The 24,755-nt window shown below is 36.6% G+C and overlaps 1 protein-coding gene across 2 annotated transcripts in view; it reads left to right on the top strand.

The window, feature by feature from the left end:
- Positions 1-24,755, top strand: part of Gpc6 (glypican 6) — a 1,039,564-nt gene that overhangs the window by 237,307 nt on the left and 777,502 nt on the right. The gene's annotated exons all lie outside the window — the stretch shown is intronic.

Here is a 24,755-nt window from a genome sequence, read left to right as displayed (position 1 = left end):
TTTTGAAGGGCATGGGCCAGCCTGAATTCTTGAGTGTCTATAAGAGACAAAATCCTCTACCTATGCATGCTAGACATAGTCGTAGTCAGAAATAAACCCTTGTTTTATGGTTTGGATTTGAGGCATCCCCTAAAAGCTCACATGAGACAATGTAAGAAGGTTCAGAAGATAAATGATTGGAGTATATCCTTAGCCTAATCAGTGAGTTAGTTCCTGATGAGATTAACTGAAGTGGTTGGGTGTGACTGGAGGAGGTGGATTGGGGTGTGGCTTTTGGATACATATCTGGAGAGTGGAGTTTTTGTCTCTGCTTTCTGATCATCATGATGTGAGCTGCTTCCCTCTGCCACCCTCTCCCACCATGATGTTCAGTCTCACCTTGATCCCTGAGGAATGGAGCCAGGCTTCTGTGGACTAAGATCTCTGAAACCATAAGCCTCCAAATAAACTTTTCCTCCCCTACAATTGTGCTGGTCAGGTCCTTAAGTCCCAGCAGCAAAAAATCTGACTAAGATACCTTGTCACTGCTTGTTGTCTGAAAATGACACAACTCATTGCTGTGGACTGAATGTTTGTGTCTTCCTCAAATCCATATGTTGATACCCCCATTGCCAAGGTGATGGTCTTTTATTTATTTATTTCTTAACACTGTTTAAAATAACACATGCTACTTAGTTAGAATTAAATTAATTTTCATAATACACTTGATAGATCCTTTTGGAGTTCCTTTTGGAGATGTATTGAACGTTTGATCCCATGTCTATTATTCATTAGCTTCAGAAACATGGCAAATTATTTATACCTTATAAGCATTAAGTTTCTTCATTTGCAAGTGTCAGTAATACCACTTACCTTATATAAGTTTGTTCTGAGGATGAAGTAATTAATTGCATATAATTAAAATAACAGAATTTCCAAAGCAAAACAAACACTTAAAACTAGTTCATTCTTACTGTTCTTTCTGCAAAGAGGGAAGAAGCTTTGGTATCAAGTTAAATGCATCCTCCTGCCACTTGGTTTACAGTAGAAGCTGTAAATATGCAAATAACATATGATGCAAAGTAAAATCCACTATTGAGGAGTCACAGTTGAAGTACCTGAAGACAACTGACATATCTGTTGAAAAATCAGACAGAAATAGTGAATTGTAAGCATCCACTCAGAAAACCAAGGAAAAGACGAAATATATAACAAAACTCCGTAGCTCTAGTAAGTCATTTCTTAAAGAAATTTCCAGCCATGCTTTAAGCTTTTGCATCAAAATCTATCCAAAGATCAACAGTTTTACTGAAAAGATGGGTAAAAACTCTTTCAGAACTCTGCTACTATAGAAGATGTTATATGAAAAAATCAGCAGCAGCAAGTTTGAAGCCTTAAAAGTCAGTGTGTCCTTTAGGATAGTGGCCAGAGTGGACTGAAGGCTACAGATCAGAGGAATCTTCACAAGTCTGCTGCTGTTGCTTCACTTGCTCATGTCTCATTAGCAAACCTTATGTCTAACACTTAACATCAAATGCCAGAGCAGAGCCCCTAGTAATGAGGACACTGAGCCCAGTCTATTCGTCAAATATGGTCTTAGAATGTTTTGGAATATGCATGGTAATGAAGTTCCTCTGATGCTAAATTACCAGTAGGGTTTGGTCAGGAAGTAGGGCACAGGTAATTGGAAACATCCGGTCTAAATTTTCCAAGAGACAGTCACAGGCTGTCAACAGCAGTGAAAGATTTCTGCATAAAACCAGAAACCAGCAGGAAGGTTATGTAGGGAAATAAGAAAAAAAATGAAATGTATAAAGTTGGAGGGGAAGAATGCTTTCAGCAAAGAACATAAAAATTCTACTTGTGCACAAAACAAAATGCAAAAACCAAAAAGATGTTTATTTTGTATTTCTTTATTCCCTTATCCTCTTAAGAGTACCATGTGGACAGGAACTGGTAGAATGAAGGAACTAATAGCTTAGCTGCCTGGGCTTCCTCTGGATCCTTAAACTGGAAGTTCTTCTGTGGCATTTGAGGTGCTTGGGCAGCATTTCCACTACCCCCATTGTTTTGCAGCAATCTCTTTGGATTAAGAGGGTCATTATCAGCAATATAAATCAGGACCATATGCAATGAGATCAAGCTACTGATTAACACAAGGACTTTTGAATAAATCTTTGATTCCATATAGTATATAGGGTTTTCCTCATTTGCAATGTAAAATGTGATTTTTAATGGACAAACCTGTTACTATTAGACACTTAAAAGACAGAATTATTACATACTATTTTCAGCAAACTTATAGGGAAACAAGAGCTCTGAGAGGCATTAAGAAATACCCTCTACTTTTCTTACTGTGCCTTGTATCTTAGACACATCTTCTTTTGCATTAGAATGCTGGAATGTCTAAAGACATACTTTGTCTTAGGTGGAGGAAAATGTAAGACAATAACATTACTCCCTGTCCCATATTTAATTTCCATGACACTTTGGGGGCCATGTGTTTCCAAGGCTAACTCCCCATTTTAGGCTACCAGATAATAAGATATGTGCTAATTTTCATATACTCGATTTGGAAAAATTAATCACTTTTAGGTTGTAATTGCTTTGGATTTAATCTTGGAAGTTCACGACTCTCATTTTGTGCTGATGTGAATCATTCTTTGAAGGTTTCCTTAGTCATTTGTTTAGAATTAGATTATTTTCCATTTGCCATAATTAATTCATTCACATTTTGTGTTCCTTAGTTTTTTATGTTCCTTAAGTTTTATTTTGGGAAATTAATTTGGAGAAAAATTGACTCCAACTAGGCTTCAGTAGCTTTTGTTATTTTGTCATCACATTGGACCAAAATGTCACTTTAAAAAATGACCATTTCATAAGTTTATTCCAAGCATCTTTATATGGTCAGCTTTGCATTAGCAATGTTAAAAAAACAAAAAAAGGCTTAAGCTACATTTTACGTGGAACAAGGACAAGATAGAAACACGGAAATCTAATATTCAACCTCAAAATCATTTTATGCATAATAACATCATAGTTGATGGAGAGGAAAAAAATGGGAAACATTAATTTGCACTTATGTAGATTATTTTTTCTGGTATGATTATGAAAATTAAAAGTAAGATGTGCAACAAAGTACATCATCACATCATAGTAGATGATTTAGTTTAATTGCATTCTGGTCTGGTATATTTTTCTTAGTGAGACAGATAATCATCTCACATACACTACATAGGTAGGCCCTTTCTTACCTGGTCCAGACTGTAATTGAATAAATAAATAGATAAATAAATAAACAAACAAAAGTTATAGTTCTAAGTTTTTCTATTTTTTTGTGAAAATAGAAAACATGAAAATCTAGTCCCTAAAAGAATGCATTGCAATTGAGTTTTTTTTTTTTTTTAACTGAAACATGTCTTATCAGTTAACACGGAAGAACTATAAATTGAATTTTGTAATGAAACAGTGTAACCATCCCCAGGAAGACATATTTGACATCTTAATTTTCTTGCCTTTTCTGACATGGAAAGTATCAGCTCTTCATTCATCGTAGATCTTACTAAACTTCAATATGTAAACTTACGATGAATGATTAAGGCATACCAGGCCAACTGGAAAAGCTCTACTTTTCATTTTCAAGAACCGTAAAAAGCTTTGATTTGCAGCTGTTAGAAGCAAGTTAAAATATTATCAGAATAACACCAACTTGCAGAGTACATCTGATATATTACTGGTGACTGTGAAAAATTATAGCATTGTCCAATCCGGAAACCAGATGGTCCATCTCCCTTGATTTGAGGTGCACTGGTTGACTACAGATTTTATGTGCTACCCTAGGCTTGTGATTTTTTTTTTTTTTGGTTTGTTTTTTTAACCATTAGCACATGAGTCATAGATTCCTTAATATCTTTGCCATGTGACAAATTGACCTGATAACAAGCCATTTTCTCAGAAAATTCATTAATTCTTAAAATCAAAGGCCCAGTTGTAAATGAATAATATTATAATAAGTGTTGACACTTCTTTAAAGAAATTGGTAAGCATTTGTGCAAGCCAATTTGCAGAAATACTTTTTGAAAAAAGTCTTTGAGAATATTTTAAAGCTCTTGAAAATTTTGGAAATAGTCTTTTTTAAAAATCTACTTAAATGTAAAGATTCTTCATGTTGTAATCTACTTTAATAGCATTGCTCATTGTAATTCTCTGTGGGTAGCATTTAGGTAACGTGCAGGAAGTAGAAGTCATGTCATGAATTCGGATTGTCTTTCATAACACATGGGTGAGACACATTCTGCAGGCATGGTGAAGGCACCATACCAGGATGCAGAACATATCTCTCTGTCTCTGGCTGAAGAAATAATGAGCTGGACTACAGGGTATCATCCATATAGTGTGGGGATCACATGAAGCAAAGATTGCATTATCTTTAACATTTTAAATATCAGAATTTAAATAATATAATTGTGATTATTTTAAAAATATTTTTATTAGCTGTTGATGAAACTTTACTACTTATTTATATGTGGTGCTGAGAATTGCACCCAGTGCCTCGAAAGTGCTCTACCACTGAGCCACAACCCCAGCCCTAATTGTGATTATTAATGGACATGAAATCATATATGTTAGATTTTGAGAACTATTCTCATTAGGATTTGAAATTTCAGAGAATTTAAGGTTATGTAAGGTTATTTTTTACAGAATGCAGGTTACAGAATGTAGCTGTCTCTCTCCTATAACCATTACCTATAAGGCATCTTGCTGAACAAGTTTCAGGAATTTGTTTGTCCTGAACTGGAATGGTGCTACATTTACTTTATAAGACATATAAGTAAGTTTAAGATGTTAACCCCCAGGGAAGATTGTTTTAAAAGGTGAAAATGGCACAGGTACTAAATAGAATTATCTTGATTCTAGTAAACCACTGTGCTTGGGAAAGCTACTTACTATAATGATCCCATCTACTTAAAGGAGACAGCCACTGGATTTTCCAGCAGCATTGCTATTTTGGACCTATTAATGTTTCAGAGCTTACTTGCCTTAAGCTGGCAGGTGCTTGTGTATGCTGGTGGACAGTCTTGCAGGCTGATTAACTATATCTTTTATAGTTGTCACTTCTACTTTGAACCATCTACCACGCCTGCCTTATTTCTGAAGGAAGGAGCCCCATGGGTCTCCAAGAGTCTTAATACAGCATGACTGCCCCTGAAAAATGTTAACAGATTGTGACAAATACTAAGATAATACATTGCAACATAGTTATACGGGGAGATTGGAGGCAAGACAGTATTTAATGTGCTACTCATTTGGTTCTCCAATGGGATTGGGCTCATTGCCCAGCTGTGTGTTAGAGAGAATAATGACATATATGAAGTGTGTTTTCAGGCAGCTCTTAATAGCATACTGACTCCAAAACTTGGGAAGAAGACAGGAAGGGCAGTTTATTTTATTAACTGTCAGATTTTTGGCATAGACTTTCTTTTTGATTTTTCCATTTGTTCATCTGAACTACATACCTATAGAAAGACTGGTTTTTATTTTAGTCATTTTACCCTTAACATTTCTTTTAAAGTAAATATCAATTGCCTTCTCCTGTCCTTCTTTATTTTATTTAGATTTTTTATTTTGGGAAGAAGTTGTGAAAGACTTTGAAAGGAACCAAAATGATTACTGGGTATCTTGAGTGGAAAACTAGAGAGAGTCTGGCCTGTCTGTCTAGGTTTTCTGATTATATGCGGTTGCTGCTTCTATCATTAATTTCAAATTAATGTACAACTCTGTTAACTTATAGATTGACGGCAGTATAAAATATTTGTGTCTGTATAATAAAAACTATTTTTGGCCCAAATACAATTAATTCATTTTTCGCTCCAAATCCTATCACTATTCCTGTTCTTTACTAAGCTGTTTTGTATTTATTTGTAGTGCATTTCAGCATAAAGTTTTGCCAATATGCATGCACGTTTTTGAATTTACCCTTGACCCAGTTGTTATACATTACTAGTTCTTCCATTAATTAATTAGTTAAATTAGATCCTTGATATACATTTATTTTATATTTGAATGCAATGTGCTTATGTCCTCTTTTAAAAATTATCCTTCAACAATATTCTTTTTGTGGCAGAAATTTTAGGTATTTTTCTGTTTGTATTGCTCTCTGTTTTTTAAGTTTTTTTTATTGGTTGTTCAAAACATTACAAAACTCTTGACATATCATATTTCATACATTAGATTCAAGTGGGTTATGAACTCCCATTTTTGGTTGTATAAACCCGGAGAATCTGGGTTTCAGAAAGAGCATTTTTAAAAAAATAATTGTTTTAGTTGTTGATAGACCTTTTTTTTATTTATTTATATGCAGTGCTGAGAATCGAACCCAGTGCCTCACACATGCCAGACAAGTTCGCTACCACTGATCCTCAGCCCCAACCCCAGCCCCAGCCCCAGAAAGACCATTTTGCAGAGATGAGTGCTAAGTTATCAAAGGAAAATCTGTGGATATAAATGATATGGTTAACTTAGGCTCCCACCCATCTCTTCCCTCTGCTCTGCAAATAAGCTGACATTTGGAGGTATTTCTTGGCTGAAAATCTCAAGTTTAGCATCTTTAAGGCAAGTCTATTCTTTACCATAGGAAGAGCTGGAAGGCAGTGCATAGCAAGCCCAGAAGGAGAGGAGCTGGTGATTCCTACCTAAATTGCCAATTAAAGCCCATTTCTTTGTTTACACTGAGCATCAGAAAGAGAGGGAAGGGAAGAGGAAGGAATGCAGGGCTTGATGTCAAACAGTTTTTATCCTATATCATCTGTGGCTTTGCCTAAATAACTAAGAATCTATAGGGGTGTGTGTGTGTGTGTGTGTGTGTGTGTGTGTGTGTACCTATACACACATGTATACATACATACATATACGTACGTACACTGACATTGTGCCCCACCAGTAAAATCAGGTGTTTTTCTGTAGGCAGTTTCATCATTCCCACAAGGCTGATTGTGTGCATTTCATGATACCTGATTTTACAGATCACATGAAAACTAAGTTGAAGACCAAGGATTCAAACACACACATTTTAATTCTGAGGATGAAAAAAATCTTAATGTGCATTTGCTAACTCTTGTATGTCTTGGAAATTTTTTCTTCTCTTTCTTTTGGTTTCTTATAAGAATTGACTCTGAAAGACTTCCCCTTCTGTGTTAGCTTCAATGGCCTTTCTAAGACTCTATGTATCTCTAGAGACCAGGCACACTACAGGATTTGAGGGGAAAGGACAGGTACAGGTGGGTTTCCGTTTGGAATCAGCCTGTGGCAACCTAGGCAAGAACAGTGCAGGGACCTCAGAATGCTGCTGGGGGTCCTTAAGTTAGGCATGGGTGGTGAATAGTCAGTCACTTATCACTCCATATGTGGGTGCAAACAAATGACATCTGAATTCTGAGCTTAGTGCTAAAGGGCGGGGTGACCTTGAGCCTTGCTTTTTTCATCTAGTGAAAATTTGAGATAAAAATTTCCAACTCTTCAGTCAAGGAGGGACTGAAATAACCAGTGGCTGCACTAACATGTAACTTGGAGATGTTTTACTCTGCCCTGGACCCAGAATTTGCACTCTCTCCCTTTACCACAAATTACTAAAATTAGACACACAGTCAAAGAAAAAAATTGATTTGTGTTCTTGCTAAGTAAAGGCTGTTTCAAGAAGAGGACTCTGGGCAATAAGTCGCTTCATTTCTGTGGATAAGTAAATAGCTATAAATCTTACCTCTGAGTGTAGCTGGAGAACTAAGCAAGAGGGGCTTTCAGATTGTGACAAACAGGCTTTGTGTGCCTAATTTCATTTGATCACCTCAGTCCTGATGTCACCCTATTCCCAGAGGACATGGCCTCAGACAAGTTGTCATTGGTCCATGCCCTCATGAATGCGATCCAGGCTTGCTGCAGTCAGACCTGTACCCACCCTTTATTTAAGCATTCATATATTGTCAGCCTTTAAGACACTCTTTTCAATATTGAGACATCTCTACCTTGAGGATTATTTTAGAGAAAGATCCATCATGTTCCTAATCAATAGATTGATGGATCATAGCTACTATGTGAACTTTGGTAAAATGGAGGGGGACCATGCCATTGGAATCTTTCAAGCACCAAAGCTTCTGTCTTTATTTCTCAGAATGCAAAGTGACTGAGTCCCTTACTCAAACCAGCACTGAATATGTGTACACATCTCATCATGTGCTGGGACACATTTAATTGTAAGTCTGAAAAACATGATAATTCTGCAAAGGATCTAAAAATGAGCAATTGAAGATCATTTTTTTTGCTGTGAATGGCCTAGACCCATCTTAGTAGTAAAATCCACATCTGGATGTAGGCTCACAATGGAGCTACGGTGTCCTAGCAGATTGATTTAGGGATGAATCCTATGGAAGCTGCAAGTCTGGCTAGATTTCATTGTTCTCTGTATATACAGTGTCTCTCTCCTATGGCAGAGCCATCATGAAAAGCAGAATTAATTTGGAAAGAGAAGAAAAGAGAATTTACTGTGAATCCCAAGAGGACGTATGTATCCAAACTTGTAAATTCCAGACATTTGCACAGCGAGGTGATGAAACACATCCTTGCCGTACCATTTGTTCTCCACAGTGCACTGGGCACAGTGTCAGGAACATGCTCCCCAAGAGGTAGCTAAAGATCCTTTCACAGAATGTGCTATCAAAACCCAATTGTCTAAGAGCGTGTATTTAGTAAAGAAAATGAACCTGCGTGTCAGTGAACCAGAATGGCTTCCAAGAGTTTATCTGGGAAAACTGTCAGTTGTTCTTCTAATAGGTTTATACAGGTTCATTCACCTCTGACCCCCGCCTTATATTTCTGGGAATTTCTCCAGGAAATTGGGAGCATTATGCCATAGAACAAGATGGACTCTCCTGGGCACTTAAAGGGGCAGCTGAACTAATTTTCAATCTGCTAAGGAGACTCTTGATTTTTCACCTACCACAAGGCTCTTGACGGAAGCCCTGGGTGGATGGTTGACCTTGATGTCCATCACTGAGATTTTAAACTAGAATGTAAGGCTGATTTTCCAGAGCAGTTGAATATTTGTAAATGCCAGAGGCATCTCCTTAAAATAATAGGTAGTCAATACATGGTAGGAGGAAGGAGAAGATGAATGTAGAGCTTTTGTGAATCAGTGAATAACTAAACAACCAATGGTTATACCCCATTAACACAAGACCCTCCTGTTATTTTTATGGCTATCTTATGTTTAGGAGAAGCATGCATAATAACATTGGAAGATCCTAGAATTTAAAAGGTTATTAAGCTTTGTTAATCCAACTCTTTTTCCAGAACAGGTATCTCTTCTAGACCCATTCTATTATGGAGAATGATTAGTATTCTTCCAACAATGATAACTTTCTGCGTTTGCAGCATCCTGTGAAACTTTTACTAAATAGTCTGTTCAATAATGTGATGTGATAGAGAAAAATTCTATTTCCAGTTAAATGAGTCTAGAACCTAACTCTCTTTTAGTATCAACATAAAATATTTTTGTACAATATTCACATAGTCTAAATAATTCAGGAATGTGACTATGATATAAGGCAAGAGAAAATTGTATTTGTTTTATTTGGAGATTTTAAGCAGGAGTTAGTCACTTTTTTGGAAAATCTCATCAATCGGAGCTATGACATTTGAATTACTTTCATGCTAGTGTAATACTTCTGTTGCTCTGTTTTTAGCCATTGGGTTCATTGTAGTGGTAACAGTACATCTAGGTCAATCATCTGACTTCTTCTTTTACTTCATGTTTATTCATGATCCAAACATTAGCATGACTATTATTTTTTTTTTAAAAAAAGACCTTTTTTTTTTGGTAGATGGGCAGAATACCTTTATTTTATTTTTTTTATGTGGTGCTAAGGATCAAACCCAATGCCTCACGCATGCAAGACAAGCACTCTACCACTGAGCCATCACCCCAGCCCAATGTCTATTATTTTTAATGGCATATTTCAAAATTTTCTTCTTTAGATTACAGTGGAGGAATTACGTGCATTTAAGAATTAAATGTATGGTTAGATATATTATCAATAGATTTGTCTAAATGAATATAAATGGGACGTTCTCATGAGTTACTCTTAAAAAGTAGTTTGAGCTCCAGTATGTTTGAAAATCACTACAGACTCTTTGTAGAGTTATTGGGGCCCTCATAGCTTTCCTACCTTCCCCGGGGTTATGCCATGACTGAACAGTGTTTCTCCTGTCTTAGCGGACTTAATATTCTTTTCAAATTCAACTTACTTGGAAGTGTACACTTGCATTATTTCATTGATTTATTTTTATTTCATTTGTTTGATGAACAAAATGTATTGAGTACCATTATGAGCCAGGTACTGAGTTAGTTGTAGAGGCTGCAGTTAATGAATAAAGCAGGGTCCCGGCCCTACAGCAGGTTGTGCTCCTGAGGGATTGTGGTGCAGCAATGTGTAACACAGGTCCATGTACAGAGATAAGGAGACAGCAGGAAGTGAAACGACACCTCACTTGGGCTTTAGATCCTAGAAGATGAGGGAAGGCTCACAGGTGATGTTTAAGCTGAGCATTGACTGATGGGAAGAGAAGGAGGAGAGAAGAGGAGGAACAGAGAGAAGCTCATAGCTTTCCAAATGGAGAGATTAGCATTAGTGAGGCCCAAGGTATAATTGAGCATATTATGTTTATGCTGCTGATGATTATGTTTGGCACAGTATGTAAGAAGCAGAGGCAAGAGCTGAATGGAACATAGGTCTGTTCATGAAAAACCACAGTGAAGGTGTATTAAAATGAATGCTATAATATGTTCACAGACCGAAGGTAATTAGTTTTGTGGTATACATTGATTAATCTTAATGGAGGCAAAATATTTACACTTAGGGGATTCTCAAGGATTAAAGGTGTGGACCCAAATACTTATTACCCAAGAAACTATGCAGGAGACCTAAAAAGATCAATTCAGTAAAGAGATCACAGAAGTTCTACATTAGCTTTCTTGACTATTTGTTATGTCTTGAAATAGCTAATAACCACAAGAAAAACATTGATATAGGCTAAAAGTTAACTTTTCTCAATCAGTTATCTGTCCCCCCAAAAGTGAATGTCCTTCCATTGTGGTCTTTTCATCAAAACTATGTCTTGATGTAAGACCCTTTTCCACTAATGTCTTAGTTGGAAAGAGTCATTGTGGTAAACACTCTCTTCCTTCTTTTTTTTAATTCAAATTTTGTTTTTGTTCTTTTTAGTTATACATTACAGTAAAACATATTTTGTCATATCATACATACATGGAGTATAACTTCCCATTTTTGTGGTGGTACATGACGTGGAGTTACACTGGTCTTGTATTCATGTATGAACATAGGAAAGTTATGTCTGATTCATTCTACTCTCTTTCCTATTCCCTTCCCCCACCCCTTCTCTTCATTTACCTTTTTCTAATCCAGTGAGCTTCTATCTCCCCCTTCCCCTTCCCCCACTTAACATGAGTTCGCATCTGAATATCAGAGAGAACATTTGGCCTTTGGTTTTTTGGTGGGGATTGTCTTATTTCACTTAGCACAATAGTCTCCAGTTCTATTCATTTGTGGTAAACATTTTCTAAGGCTAAATAATTCTGATGTAATTATCACTTGTTTTCTATGTTTGGATTCAAATGTTGCACAAAACAGGATACACATGGTTTTCATCAGATTATAGGATATCTTGTCTATTCTGCCTCCTTTGAGTCTAGTCTAGGAAGCACATCTCAAAAAACGATGAAGGGAAATTTATGATTATTCATTCCCACTCTCCTGACTAATAAGTTTTTATTCCTACTGATATTTTAAGTTTAATAAAAAAGGCAATTTCTTTTTTCTCACTCATTAAAGGATTATTAAAAATTTAACATCTATATTTAACATATACAGCATGACATTTTGATATACATATAAATAGAGACATGATTACTGTAGCTAAGTTAACTAATGTGTCTATCATTCCACCCAGCTAACTTTTGTGCATGTGTGATAAGAGCAGCTGAAATTTCTCTCATGATGAATTCCTAGTGATGGAAGATTATTAACCATAGTCTCCATGTTGAAGAACATTATGTTCAATTAAAAGACATTTTTCAGTCTTCTTTATGTAGTATGCACTTTAAAATTCAGTGCGGGTCTTCATTTCTCTTCAGATCTGCTGGATGTGTGTTTTCATTTCAGGAGAGTTGTTGTTCCCATCTCTCTGGAGGTTCTGCATTCCTCTTGGTTTAAAGCCATGGCTGAGATTTAATCACAGAAATTCTTTAATGACAACGCTTGACTCTACTGCTGTCACCAGTACACTGACATTTTTAAAGCCCCAGGATGCTAGAATTTATTATAGCATTTGAAGTGGTGTCATTTAAAAAATCTAGGTCCCTATGCATAAATTTTAGAAAGAGACCTCTTGGCCTTTTTTAATTGTGGAAGTAATGCCAGGGGAGGAGAAGTATCTCCTTTTTGTAGTCCTGCTATCACTCATCTCTGAGAGAGAGACTCATGCTATTTACCTGTGGGCATCCATCTTCAATGATTAGTGGGAATTAAAGTAATTATTATAAATTAATGGCTCTATGAATTGTAAAAGGTTAGATATTATGGAGTTTCATTGTCACAGAGTCAGAAAATTAGTGACATATACACTTAGAGACTATACCATAGATCTTGTGACATTTCTGGCCACTCCGCCTTTTATTGCTTTACTCTGTATGATATGATCAGTGTTGCAGTCAGGCCTTTACAGATGCTTACTAAAATTGCAGTATTTTATGAGGAAGAAAAATAATTTTTCATATAGGCTTATATGCAGTTCAGTTTGATTAGTTTCTTAATCACTCTCACCTAGACTTGGCCCCTGTACTGAACTGGTCTGAGCTAGTTTATAGCTATTGAACTTTGAGCAGTAAATTCCAAGTTCTCAAGTGAGCTGTCATATAATTTAGTAAGAATGCTGATCTGCCGTTATCGGGGTCAAAAACAAGCACTTTGTAAATTGGTTTATTGTATATCACCACAGTATCACCAAATTCAATTGTAGAAATGGCTAACTTTGAGTAAGCAGAGATGAGTGTGGGATTACAGCTGCAATAAACTTGAAATTGATCATCATCTGCGGGTGAATTTGTAGGAGGCAGTTGGTTTGATTGATGCAATATGGGTTACAGAATGCGAAAGAGGTAAGTCAGCATCTCTGGTCAGTTGAGGTGCAGAAGGTCACTGAGCGCTGGTGAATTACTGTTTGTCTGAGTTTGGCAAGCCATGTTGGAGCAGCTGAACTAGATCTAGCCAAGCTTTCCCAAAAAAGGGAACAACCAAAATCAATCAAAGAAGATATCATTCAGGCTGTAGGATTAAAAACAACTTTGAACATCTGAAAACGAAGCTTTGACTATTCCTAAGAAAAGTATACCAAAATAATTGTGAGCAGGTGAGAAATTTGCAACATACTTAGGAATGCTACTTAAAGTTCCTAATTTTAGACTAACAATTAGCCTTCTTTTGGGTACCAAGACAATAATTTGTTTACAACACATGTCTAAGAAAACTTCCAGGGTGGACATAACTGACTGAAGTCAGCCAAACCTATCCAAGTAAGAGCAGTGACTGCTTACAGGTTGTTTTTGTTTGGATATGAGGTGTCCAAAGCTCATGTGTTTATGCGGGAGTGTTCAGAGCTGAAATGATTACATTATGAGAGATGTAAGCTAAATAGTAAATTAAGCCATTTAAAATGGATTAATATTTGGAAAGGACTGTACTGGATAGTAACCTTTTGCAGGTTGGGTATAGCTGGAGCAAGCAGGTCACTTGGTGGCTTATAATTTGTCTCTGGCAACTCCTTCACTCTCCCCTTCCCAGCTGTTAAGAGCTGAGTGTTTCCCTCTGCCATGCCCTTCTGCCATGAAGCTCTGCCTTTCCTTATGTTCAGAGCAATGGAGCTAGCTGACAATGGAGTGAACTTCCAAAACTGTGAGCCCCAAGTAAAAGTTTCTTCCTCTAAGTTGTTCTTATCAGGTATTGTGGTCACAGAGACAAAAGCTAATACATGGCTTCTCAATTATATTTCAGTCAATGTGCTCTTTGCCCCTTGTAGCTCTACTTGCCCTCATTATTAGATATTCTTTAGCTTTCAGACATTTCACCACAAAACTTACAATAAGAAATGCACTGCATGTTGCAACGTAATACATACATAATATGTACAGCTGTAGCAACACTTTCACAAGAAATAGCCTGCCTTACATGATAAGCTCTGAAAGGCTCTATTCTATCTGAAACTTGAATACTGGTGGCCACCCGCTTGATGAATTTCAGGTCCTGCAGTTATAAAGTCTGTTGAGCAGGGTGAAGTGAAACAGGTACAGCCTCCACTTGGATGATCCTTCCTAGCATTGGAATTTAAAGAGATCGGAAATATTACAACTACCTGACTAGAAATCAAGTAGGAAAAGTTAATCAAAGATCCCCTATAATTAACATTGCCCTTATAAGGGGCATCCATCTCTGGGATGTATGTGGATATCCAAAGGTAGATGGTCATATAGAGCTTGTGTTCATCTGTAGGGACTTTTCATGATGGGCTCTGATATTTTGTATTACAGAATTTCCTAACCCTTAGCATCCAACATAGTACCCAATTCATTACTTGTATGTTACCAAGTGGTAATTGAATAAATGAATGAATGATGAAACTGAGAAGAATCAGATGTATTCCATTCAATTTTTGTGGTAGAACCTCAGCCAAGACTAAGCCAAAGCAGTGAGCACTGAAAAGGTGAGTAAGGTAGGGTTCATAATTACTGGTTTGGGGTATGATAGAAGCAGTAGCAGCAGATGGTTATGGAATAAAGAACCTCAGATCACTTATAACAGTAGCATAGAGTAACAGCTTTTATTTCAACAGTGGCTCTGTGTCTTACAATAATAACAACAACAGCCTGGGACTGAAAATTGCAAAACCTGGCTCGGTCACCTTGATTCACCTTGCCATGATGATAATCCCACTGTGACTGGTGGTGCCAATCTGTACACGCTAGAGCATGGTCCCCATTCTCCACCCTTTCTTAAATAACTACCCTATTCCACTCTACCTCATCTCTCTCCAGGGAATTCTTTACTGTATGCTGGCAATCAGAAACGACTGTGAGGAAACAATTTTCCCTTTGAGACAAATAGGTATTTGACCCATAGATCTCTATGTGGATTTTAGAAATGGCAGATATGGTGGTCCAGGGGCGTATCTATTGGATTCAGAACTTAACTAGGAGAAAGAAACCAATAAATAATATATATTACTTTTATCTCCATGTAGTTCCATGCTAAATCTGGCACATAGTGGCTTTTAAGAACTAGCTTTTCAATTATCAGGAATTTGGTGAATCTTTTACTGAGCAAACCCATTATTAAAAATTAAATTGTGCAAAAGTACCATTAAATAAATTAATAAAACAAAGGTAAGGAGTACCAAATGCTTATCACTTTTTTATTATTTTATTGTTATACTCTTGAGGCATGTTATATCTGAATGGTGGAAATGCTTCATAATGGATTTTATGGTACGTCTCTTCCCATCTGGTAATATCATCTTGGTTGCTAAAAATCAGCCACATCGGAAATATTTATACTGTGGAAATTGGTATTATTGAGAAATTATATTGGAACCTATATCCTTTTTAAATGAAGCACTACCCCCCCCCAAAAAAAAATCAGCCTAGAGAGCTTATTGTTGAATATTTGATAATACAACACTGACTCCAGTTATAGCATCTCAGATACTGTTGTCAATTAGCACTGAAAGAAAAATAAAAATAACAAGTAACAATCGAAAACTTTGGTTCAAACCAGTAATCTAGGTAATTCAGATGAGTCCATTGTAAACATACTGAGAGGCGGAAGAACTAGCACAGAGTTTCCCAAACATTATGTTCATGGAATCCTGTGTGTATCAGTCAGAGTTCTTCAGAGAGGCAGAACCAGTTGCATATAAATATACACATTTACATTCATGTGCATACATTTGTATACACATATATAAATACACATGTATGTAGATAAAAGAGTGAGAAGGAAGAGGTTTATTTTGAGGAATTGCCTCATGTGATGGGAGCTTAAGGAAGACTTTCTTCTGAAGGATGCCCAGTTTTTGTGTGTAGCGTCTTTCAGCTCATTGGGTGAAGCCTGTGCACATCATTGAGGATTATTGCCTTTCCTTAAAATCAACTCATTATAGATATTAAACATATCTACAAAATACATTCACAGAAACTCCTACATAGGGTTTGATCAAATTCCTAGGTAGAATAGCCTAACTGCACTGGCACAGAATTATTATTGTTCATTCAACATTTTTCTATGGCACCCTAGGTCAGAAGAAATATTAACCATTTTATTTATTAGGGTCAAACAATTAAAATTTTATACCCTAAAGACCTTAGTAATCATTTGAAATAAATAGTACATATACATTTTAATTTTTTAAAAAAATTGGTCACAATTATTTACAAACCCTAGAATCATACTGGACACTACCACCCTCATTCCCTGCTCCATGACACTTTTCATATGCTACTTATGATATGGAAATTAAAGAAAAATAGTGCTTTGCTAAAACCATTGGAAAGAATATACTAAATTTGATGTTGGGATTATGAACTACCTTCAGCACGTACATTTTTTGCAATTTCCTGCAGGTGCCAAATATCCTTTGAAACTTGAAGATGTCCCATTGCACCCCACATTTTGCTATGCCCTGTGATCCTTGTCTCTGATTAGAGTGATTACAAGGAGAATTTGTCGCATACTTTGAGTCATGGAATCCCATTCTTGTTATGACTTATTATTGTTCCTGTGATGTAGAACCCCAATTTTTCTGGGCTCTTTCCTACAGAGAGTAATAAAAGTTGCAACAATTAAAATTGTCTTATCGGCTCCTTCTATTCATATTTTTTAGTTAAGTCTGGAAAACAATTTGGGTTGTGTGAATGGATGTGTGTCTGTCTGTCAAAGAGGTTGTAGCTATACAGGCAAATTCCTTTTAAAGTAGTGCTTTCAAAAGTCTCAAAGTTTTAATTATATAAATTAATAAGTTATATGTTTTTATGACATGGAAAAAACCCTCTATTTAACTGATTGAATAATTTATAAGTTAAAGAATCTCACAACATGTCAGAGCCAAGGTCAGATGGCATGAAATGAAAGGAAGGCTTTTCTGACTCCTGCCTGGCCCGTATCTGCCCTCGTCTGCCTTCTCCTTTGCTCATTCTGATCACACCTTTTTCTGGATTTATCTTCACCCCCAAATGGTCAGCTGCTCTGAAATATTAAAGGTCACCAACTGATGAGGACCAGAAACACTATATCTATATCATCCAGAGTGGCTTATTCAAAATTCTCCCAGAATGGTGGGGACTGATTTTAACAATTAACTTTTGGGTTAATTGTTAAAAATAGTTATTTTTGTAAAATTCAGGGAAAAAAATTTAGAAATACAAGAATTCACATTTAAAGTCTTTCTCAGGAAATGGTCAGAATCGAAGAATGATGCTAACGTAGATAGTTCGAATGATAAGACTCAGTGAAATAGAATGTTAATTGAATCTTCTCAGATTTGTGTGAAAGTTTGGACATTTCTCATTATAACACTGACCGACTTCACTAAACAAGGGTGGCCCTTACAAATACTACAGGATCATTTATAAAAACTCTTAATGCTCAAAAATGTTGAAAAAGTACTTGGAAGGTTGTGAAATTTGAACTCAATAGAAATGAACTGGAATCTACCTTTAAAAATCCTATTTGTGTGTGTTCATTCACTTCTGATCAGCTTGTATAGGAGCCTTATAAGACTAAAGACTATCTAGATCTATTAGCTTCAATTTAAATTGTCACAGCTATCAGAAATGCTAACTAAACGTTAAATTATTCTAGAATATTTTGCTTCTCCTCACCTGTTTCCTTACATGGTTTGCTCCAGTCAGATTTTTTAGCACCACATAAAGAAACTGACTAGTTGTTTGAGGAATTATATCAAATGATGGGGAAACTCTGAGGCTGGTAGCAGATATGCACATCAACTATGTGGATTTCAGTAGTTCAAACACAGAACACTTTGACACAGACTGCACAGTCTGAAGAAATCTAAAAACCAAGAGTGCACTTTGATCCGATGGAATTTGGAGGGTTAGGAATTGAAGCTCTCTGTTAAATCTTGCCATCTTCTTTTCACTTTTTAGTGATTTATTTCCTTTCCACCTCTGGGGAAGGGCAAGGCTAGTCATTTCTCTCCATACTCCAAAGCTCTGTAGAAATCAAGAGTTTGGTTTACTGGTGGTCTGTGTAGTGTCACTCATTTGGGGCACTTTGGTTTCTGCTTGTTTGTGCATTTGTGTGGAGTGCTCATTCTGAGATCGCGGGTGTCACCTCCGAGGGCAGAGAGGTTGTGGAAGCAGACCTGCCCGGGCTGGTTAATGAGGTTCTCCTGTCTGCTGCTTGCGACTACCGTGCCAGTCACCAAGGCTATTCCTGGCTGCTCTCAGACCCAGAGCCATCTCTAGAGGGAGTGGGATCTGGAGGGATCACATTTCTGCTGTCACCACAGCATCTTGGAGTGAAAATGAACATCTGGGCAGGCATTTAGGACATGATGCGGTGAAGAGTGACACATAATTGAAGGGGGCACATGGAGAAACAGCCCTATCTCTTCTTTCTTGGGAAACAGAAGATAATTTATAGTCTCTGAGCTCACTCTGTAACTTCCTGGTGGAACCCCCTTCTTCTACACCTACATTTCCCTTATTTACCTTAAAGCTGGAGGAGAGCCCTTTAAAAATGCCAGGACACAGGGAATTCACTGGTATTAACTTCAGGTGCCCTAAGAAATGTCAACCTGCATAATCCACTTCACATAACCCCCTGTCTGGTCTTGCTGGGTTTGAGCTTGTCATAATGATTTGCACCTAGAAGCTGTCAATCACTGTTTGATGAATAAAGATACAGTGAGCATCATTTGTCAATTCCACACTTCCTGCATTCAGGGTCTCTTTTATCCTGATCTTCCATGTTGTTAGTGGTCTTTGACATGCCTGCCTCCTCCTCAGTTGAGCTAAATGTTACAGTTAATTATTTATTTGATTTATTATAAAGAACCAAGGCACTGGGTGCAATGGTGCATGCCTGTAAGGCCAGCAGCTCAGGAGGTTAAGGCAGGAGGATCACAAGTTCAAAGTCAGCTTCAGCAATTTGGCAAAGCCCTAGGCAACTTAGAGAGACCCTGTCTCAAAATGAAAAATTTTAAAAGGAGAGCTGGGATGTGGCTCAGTGGTTAAACACCGCTGGGTTCAATCCCTGGTACTTCAAAAAAAAAAAAAAAAAAAAAAAAAAGAGAACCTAAGGCAAGAGAAAGGAATGTGAGTGATTGGGAAACCCCAAATGGCAGTACTTCTTCCTCCTTCATAAGTTTCAACTTTGAAATCATCTCATTATTATAGCTAATACTTTTTAGTTTGGGGAAGTATTCAAGCTGAGAAAATTTCATATTCTTCCTATTTAGAGAAATTGGAACAGGAAGGGGAAGAGCCAGTTTCTTCACGTGGTGAAGTGGCTCCAAGTGTGATTGCAGAAGTTAAATATGGTTGGCAGGCATGTGGCCTCTGTTGTAACCATGTTTGTTCTGCTCTGATACTAATGCAGTCAAAGAAAGCATACAAGAGAAGGAGTGTGACAGTCATGATGAAACTTTATTTATGGACGCTTGAATTTGAACTTTTTTCTGGTGCAGAATATTATTCTTTGATTTTTGTTTTCTAACCACTGCTCACAAGTTCCACAGAAGCAGGGAGTGAATGGGATTTGGCCCAGAGGCCATGCTTTGCAGACCCCAAAATGAGTCTTACTAATTCTCCAAGCATTCAGAATCATTAGGGTGTTTGGGAGAATTGGAACAGCCTCCAATTAGCAAAAAGGAGGAGCTGCACTTTGATACCTTAGCAGCACCCCTTGCACCCCCAAATGTATCCAAAATGTTCCAAGTCAGAGACAGGTGATTGTTGAAGGACTAATAATATTGAATGAAGCCAATTCAGACTTTTCAGTGTGAAATTGCTGAAGATGCTTCCATTTCCCCCAACATCTGTCCATCTTTCCCTCCCAGGAAGTTTTCACAAGTTTGCTGTTGCAGAGCTTGGAGACATAAAGACATGCAATGTGACTGTTGATTTCGTGATCCTGCTAAGCCTTGATGCCCCTTTGTCATTACATGGAGAGACCATAGACCTTTCAATAGATGGACAGTGCTTGTGAATTTAGCATTTATAGATGGCAAAATTTTGAGGATACTGAAAACTCTCTTGCACAAACCACACATATTTATTTGTTCACTAAAATTTTTTGAAAAGAATTAAGGGAACATACGTGTGCCAAGAATTACTCTTTGTTGGCATCAAATACTTATTAATTTTAGTATTAATGAGATATTAGAGGAGACACATATTTTCCTGAAGAAATTGATACTTCTTATCTATTCATTTTTTGTGTTTTTAAAAGTGGAATTTGGTTCAATTGCTTACTATTAGAATTTTCTAATGGTAAAGTGTAACATTTGACATCATTATAAATGAACAATTTTTAGTCAATACTTCAATCTGTTTTGCATTTTGGTTTCTAACCTCATATTTGACAATAGAATTAGAATTAGAATATCTGCTATAGTTGATAATTAGAATATCTGCTATAGTTAATATTTTCTAGGCACTAGGCTAAACCTTTTCCCTGATTTATCCCATAATCTGATATCATTAATTTCATTTTTACAGGAGAGCAATTGAGATATTAACCAACTCACTCTTAACATCACATAGCTTGAAATAGAAAGGGCAAATCACAGAACGTCTGATTTTAGCTCTCATTAGTGGACTTAATATGGATGTCACTTGTCATACTAGAAATATTAAAATAAAGAACTTCAATATTTGGAAATAGGACTATTGTGGCATTAAAATACTCAAATAATATAATAAAAAGTAAAGTATAAAGAAATCTTCAAAAGTGAGGAACGATTTAATAATGAATGAAAGGGGAAGCAAGATTATAGATTTGTTAAGTGATAGCTACTTGCTGAATGATAGATGTTCTGTACTTTCTGGACAAAGAGCTACTTGCAGGTTAAAGAATAACCAGCCTTTATGGACATGGACTTGGATTTAGATGAAAAAAAATTTAGAGCAGCTCTGAACCTGATTCATTCTTAAGCTGACAGAGTAATCCTGGTATACAGATGTTTTAAGTTTTTCTTCTAAGTAGTTAGTGTCTAGGAAGGGGAAAACATGCTCAAATCCATGTCATTCTACCCTCTAGATTAGGCCTATGTGTTTGGCAGATAATAGCTCAAAGCCTAATTACATAGCTATTAGAGGTCAGTCGACAATCTCAAATATCTGGCCACATTCAGTGGATCTTTAGTATCAACAACTTTGCAGCATGCTCCATTCTCTGACCTTTTTTAACCATTTTCTAAATCCCCTTCCTCCATTGCCTACTCTATTATACACTCATAAAATGTCCATTTCTCAATATCTAGCGTATCAGCACTGTGTTCTGCTTCTAAATTATTACAGTGGAGCTAGAGCTTTTGCAGAAAAACTGAGCAAAATAAAATGATTTTTTTTTTATTGCCCCGAGGGAGCAGTTCTGTTTGGGATATTTGTGGAAGAAACCCCATGGATTTACATTTATGAGATTATGTCTGATAAGAGCCATTATAATCTCTTATCACCATAAGAATACCAGTATTTTATGTCAAGTAGAAGTAAGATGCTTATTCCTAGTGGGACATATTTATACCAAAATTATTTCATGGGCTGTGTGTGTGTGTGTGTAAAGGTATTGGTTCATGAAAGAGTATTAAGTGGCTGCCTTACTATCTCAATGCAATAATTTCTTGTTTGCAGAAATGAAAATGCTCTCATTTCTTTTTCTTTTTATTGGGACCCTGATAGAAAGAAAACTAGAGATGGAGATAGACGAGCATAGAGAGAGGAATTGCAGGGATTGGGGAATGATTTCATCTGAGAACACTGATTGACATAGTGATCATGTGCCCCAGGTCATAAATGATGCTAAGTTAAAATCAGTTTTTGCTTCCTGAAATTCTTGAATTATTCATATAACCAGGCAAAGAAATAAGGAGGGCTTCCTCTACAGTGTTAAGAAGAAAAAGAAGGAATTAACTGAGGTTCATGGGAAAAAAAAAAAAAAAACACTAACCAAAGTAGTGTTGAAAGAATGAGAAAATCACCTGCTATCCAAGTGATGTACACAAATCCAGTATTGGGTGTTCCACTGAAGAAAGTATGTTTGCTTTGGAAAATATTCTCATATCATGCACTGCCCTTATCAGCTGTCTTCCCCATGAAGGGTCCTTCTGCTGGATATCCTATTTCCAAAGTACTCGGAGATGAAAAAAAAATCAGATCATGATCGCATCTTTATTATAATATTCTTTTTTAGGAATTTATGAATGACAAAATCATTAGAACACTGAGAGATTTTGTGCATGGGTTTTGTTTTATCCTTATCAATTAGGCTTAATAGTTAGGAAAAGTAAATTAGTGATGCATAGACCATTTGGTTTTGAAAAAGTCACTCCTGCCTGGTGTCTTTAGCTCTCAAGCCAGGCTTCTCAGTGGGACATAAGTATCAAAATTTTGGCGGGGGGAAGAATTTCACAATTCACATTGTTCTATCCTCTTAATTTTGGTATTGTGAAAATCTTCAAGTCAAACAAGACAGGAGCATAACAATGCTAAACAAATTTGGCTATCACTCCTAGGAGGAGCCACAATCCAACCTAGGGAACAATGGATGTCTCAGTCAGAGATTCTTAGAAAGAATTTTTATCCCCATTCCTCCTCCCTTATCCTCCCAACCCCCTGCCCTATCTAGAGTTCTTCTAATCCTGCCATGCTCCTCCTCCCTACCCCACTATGAATCAGCCTCCTTATCTCAGAGAAAACATTCAGCATTTGGTTTTTTGGGATTGGCTAACTTCACTTAGCATTATCTTCTCTAACTCCATCCATTTACCTGAAAAAGCCATGATTTTATTCTCTTATTGCTGAGTGATATTCCACTATGTATATATACCACATTTTCTTTATCCATTCATCTACTGAAGGACATCTAGGTTGGTTCCACCCTTTACCTATTGAGAATTGCGCTGCAATAAACATTGATGTGGCTGTGTCCCTGCAGTAGGCTGTTTTGAAGTCCTTTGGGTATAGACCCAGGAGTGGATAGCTGGGTCAAAAGGTGGTTTCATTCCCAGTTTTCCATACTGCTTTCCATATTGACTGCACCATTTTGCAGTTCCAGCAGCAATGTATACGTGTGGCTTTTCCCCCACATCCTCACCAACACTTATTGTTGCAGTATTCTTGATGACTGCCATTCTGACTGGAGTGCAATGAGATCTTAGAGTAGTTTTGATTTGCATTTCTCTAATTGATAGAGACATTGAACTTTTTTTATATATATTTGTTGATTGAGTGTATATCATCTGTGAATTGTCTGTTCAATTCCTTGGCCCAGTTATTGACTGGGTTATTTGGTTTTTTGGTGTTTAGCTTTTTGAGTTCTTTATATACCCTAAAGATTAGAGCTCTATCTGATGTGCAAGTGGTAAAAATTTGCTCCCAAGCTGTCTCTCTATTTACCTCACTGATTGTTTCTTTTGCTGAAATGAAACTTATTAGTTGAATCCACCCCATTTATTGATTCTTGATTTTAATTCTTGCACTATAGGAGTCTTATTAAGCGAGTAGGGGCCTAATCCAATATGATGGCTATTTGGGCCTACTTTTGCATTAACAAAACAGCATGGTATTGGCACCAAAATAGACTGGTAGACCAATGGTACAGAATAGAGGACACAGAGACTAACTTACAGATAATTACAGTTATCTTATATTAGAAAATATGCCAAAATCATACATTGGAGAAAAGATAGCCTGTTCAACAAACGGTGCTGGGAAAACTGGAAATCCATATACAAGAAAATAAATTTAAACCTGTATCTCTCACCATGCACAAAACTCAACTCAAAGTGGATCAAGGACCTAGGAATTAATAGATCTTTAATAAAGTTCATTTTTCTTTAAACAATCTTTAACAAAGAACATGTTTTATCTTCAGGTTTTTAAAGCTGGCATTTAGTACCAAACTATGTGAAGAACCATGAGACACCTTGTATTCTCAGAAAGCTATAAGACATTCTTTTTTTCTTTTAACCATACTAGGAATTGAACATACAGTCTCATGCAAGCTGGGCACTCTTTTATACATATTGTTAAGTGTTATAAATAAATTTTAACCATAGCATCAAATATCTGTTGATCTTTGTTAAAGACCATTTAAAGAAAGTGATCTTTAATTGTTCATTTGATTTTCAACACCCTACAATGACTTTAATCTCAGGGGTCATTTTAAAATTTTATTTAGCAAGGCATTGACCGGGGATTTTTCTTTACTCCAGAGGCCTTGATAAACATTTTTGACATAAGCTGAGCTACCTCAATTGGAAACTCACATCTCATGCAACAACAGACTGTTTTAATTTTATGAAGTAAAGGATTGGCTTTTATTTGCAAATAGCACCAAAGAAAGCAATATTATCAAAAGAAGTGGCCTGATAGATCAAGAGATAAATTGGCTGCACTAAATATTTTATTCCCTTTT

The sequence above is a fragment of the Urocitellus parryii genome, chromosome 2, assembly GCF_045843805.1.
Source record: "Urocitellus parryii isolate mUroPar1 chromosome 2, mUroPar1.hap1, whole genome shotgun sequence".
NCBI lineage: Eukaryota > Metazoa > Chordata > Mammalia > Rodentia > Sciuridae > Urocitellus > Urocitellus parryii.
This window is presented reverse-complemented; position numbering and strand designations above follow the sequence as displayed.